The sequence below is a fragment of the Austrofundulus limnaeus genome, unplaced genomic scaffold (genome assembly GCF_001266775.1).
Source record: "Austrofundulus limnaeus strain Quisiro unplaced genomic scaffold, Austrofundulus_limnaeus-1.0 Scaffold2, whole genome shotgun sequence".
Classification (NCBI taxonomy): Eukaryota; Metazoa; Chordata; class Actinopteri; order Cyprinodontiformes; family Rivulidae; genus Austrofundulus; species Austrofundulus limnaeus.
In genome coordinates, this window is record NW_013952404.1 from 1,536,637 (window position 1) to 1,538,595 (window position 1,959).

The 1,959-nt window shown below is 37.6% G+C and overlaps 1 protein-coding gene and 1 long non-coding RNA gene across 3 annotated transcripts in view; one reads left to right on the top strand and one right to left on the bottom strand.

The window, feature by feature from the left end:
- Nucleotides 1-1,959, bottom strand: part of rbks (ribokinase) — a 35,213-nt gene that overhangs the window by 30,564 nt on the left and 2,690 nt on the right. The window lies entirely within an intron of this gene.
- LOC106518669 (uncharacterized) overlaps nt 565-1,959 on the top strand; it is a 3,248-nt gene continuing 1,853 nt past the window's right edge. Inside the window, exon 1 of the long non-coding RNA XR_001310342.1 lies at nt 565-578. This is a non-coding gene — a long non-coding RNA (uncharacterized LOC106518669). The remainder of the gene's footprint in view (nt 579-1,959) is intronic.

Sequence of the window (1,959 nt, forward strand, 5' to 3'; positions counted from 1 at the left end):
AAAAAAAAAAGATAAACTGAAATAAATTACCTAAAATAATGAATTAGGGATTTAGTGGGACACACGTTTACCTTTTAGATAAAATATTTGCTGGATAACATCTTCATTCAAGCTGTCAGATTTCCAGATATAATAATAAAAAATAAAGAAAGAAAAATAAATCACAGAAAACCAAGAGTGAGAAATAAATACAACTCTTAACCTAAAGTTCTAATATCTACTACGCTTCATTTTTCTATGCAAATGCATCTACTAATTGTTAAATTAGACTTGCAATAGTAATAATAAGCCTAAAGGCGTTATGCTTAAAAAATAAATGAATTAAAAACAGAATGAGGTATTGAGGGGTCCATATTTATGAGTTTTTATGTGAGACGAATTGGTCAAAAAAATACCTGATGTTTTTCTCTCTTTAATTTGAAATCACTAAAGTTTCCCAAATTCTCAGTGAGCTGTGGCAGCAGGGGGCACTGTATTTCTTTGACAAAGGGTTAAAAGCCTGAGCAGACCTGCAGCTGCTGCAGATGGTTACTTCTCATTACCTGATGAATGGTGAAGCCACAGCTGAAAACAACAAGGTGAGTGACTTTGGAATGTACGAAGCAGAAAAGAAAAGTGTGTGTTTTCCTCTGTCTGACAGTCAGTCGCACCACCACCCAAACAGTGGCTGCATTTCTAACTTCAAAGTCACGCGTTTCACTTTGAAGGCATGAAATTGTATTCCACTATCCGCCGTCTGACCTCCATCCAAAAAAAACCTCCTCCTGCCCYTCCCCGCCCCAAAAACAGGCCATTTTCCGTAAGCTTATTAGAGCTCTAATTGACAACTTCTGCCCTTGAAAGAAAAAAAAAAGTCACTGGTTGATTTTGTAATGAGCAACAAAATTAAAGCTTCCCCTTCAAAGAGAGAGGACATGTGTTTCTGATGAGTGGGAACTTGTACGGCAGTCTGAGCAAAGACTAAAATATGGCTACCTGTGTTTTTGTTTGGAAAAGACAAAAAAAATGCTCAGAACTCTCTAACAGCACATATTGGTTTTGTTTACTCAGTATCAAACATCACATTCTGCTGGCTGCAGCTGGTGAGGAGTTCTGACATTAAAGCTGATTTAAGACTCCTTTGAGTTTGTGTCATTGCTCACAAAGGCGGGTGACAAATTGTTTTCAGCTAACACATTGTGCTGCAGTTGATGACTAACGATTTGTGGGAATGGATCCGTCTTGGCTCAACGGATCTCTCCGAGGATGATGCAACGTTGACATTTTCATATGCAGCACTTATTCCAAATTATCTTTGAATCGTTGAAACCTGATGTGGACATCGCATTTTACACCCGCATTTTCTTAGAGCTCCCAAAGTTTACAATTTTACTGAAAAAGGATTAAAACCTGGAGTTAAAGCTCCTGAATGAAATGAYGCAGTTTTTTGCCCCCTAAACATTTAAAGGGTAAACACTAAAAAGCAGCAAGACTGTCTAACTTTAGACCACTTCCTCTATTCTCCTGCCTTTTCAGTCCACTTTAAACCTCAGTGGAAAACACCCTTTATTTATTATGCTATATTTTCCACAGAACTGTATATTTCAAAATATAATTCCTGTTGGAAAAACCTAATTGTTGTGGTTAATAATACATAATGGAAAGACTTTTTGTGTTGCATTCTGCATTCTCCAAATAAAATATATGGTTTTCACTCATTGGGCTGTGTTTTTACAATAATTATATACAGTGGGGAAAATAAGTATTTAGTCAGTCACCAATTGTGCAAGTTCTCCCACTTAAAAAGATGAGAGAGGCCTGTAATTGACATCATAGGTAGACCTCAACTATGAGAGACAAGATGTGAAAAAAAATTGAGAAAATCATTTTGTCTGACTGTGAAATGGGCGGTGGCCGAAGGAGGGGACCCTGGCGGTCTGATCCTCGGCTACAGAAGCTGGCTCTTGGGACGTGGAATGT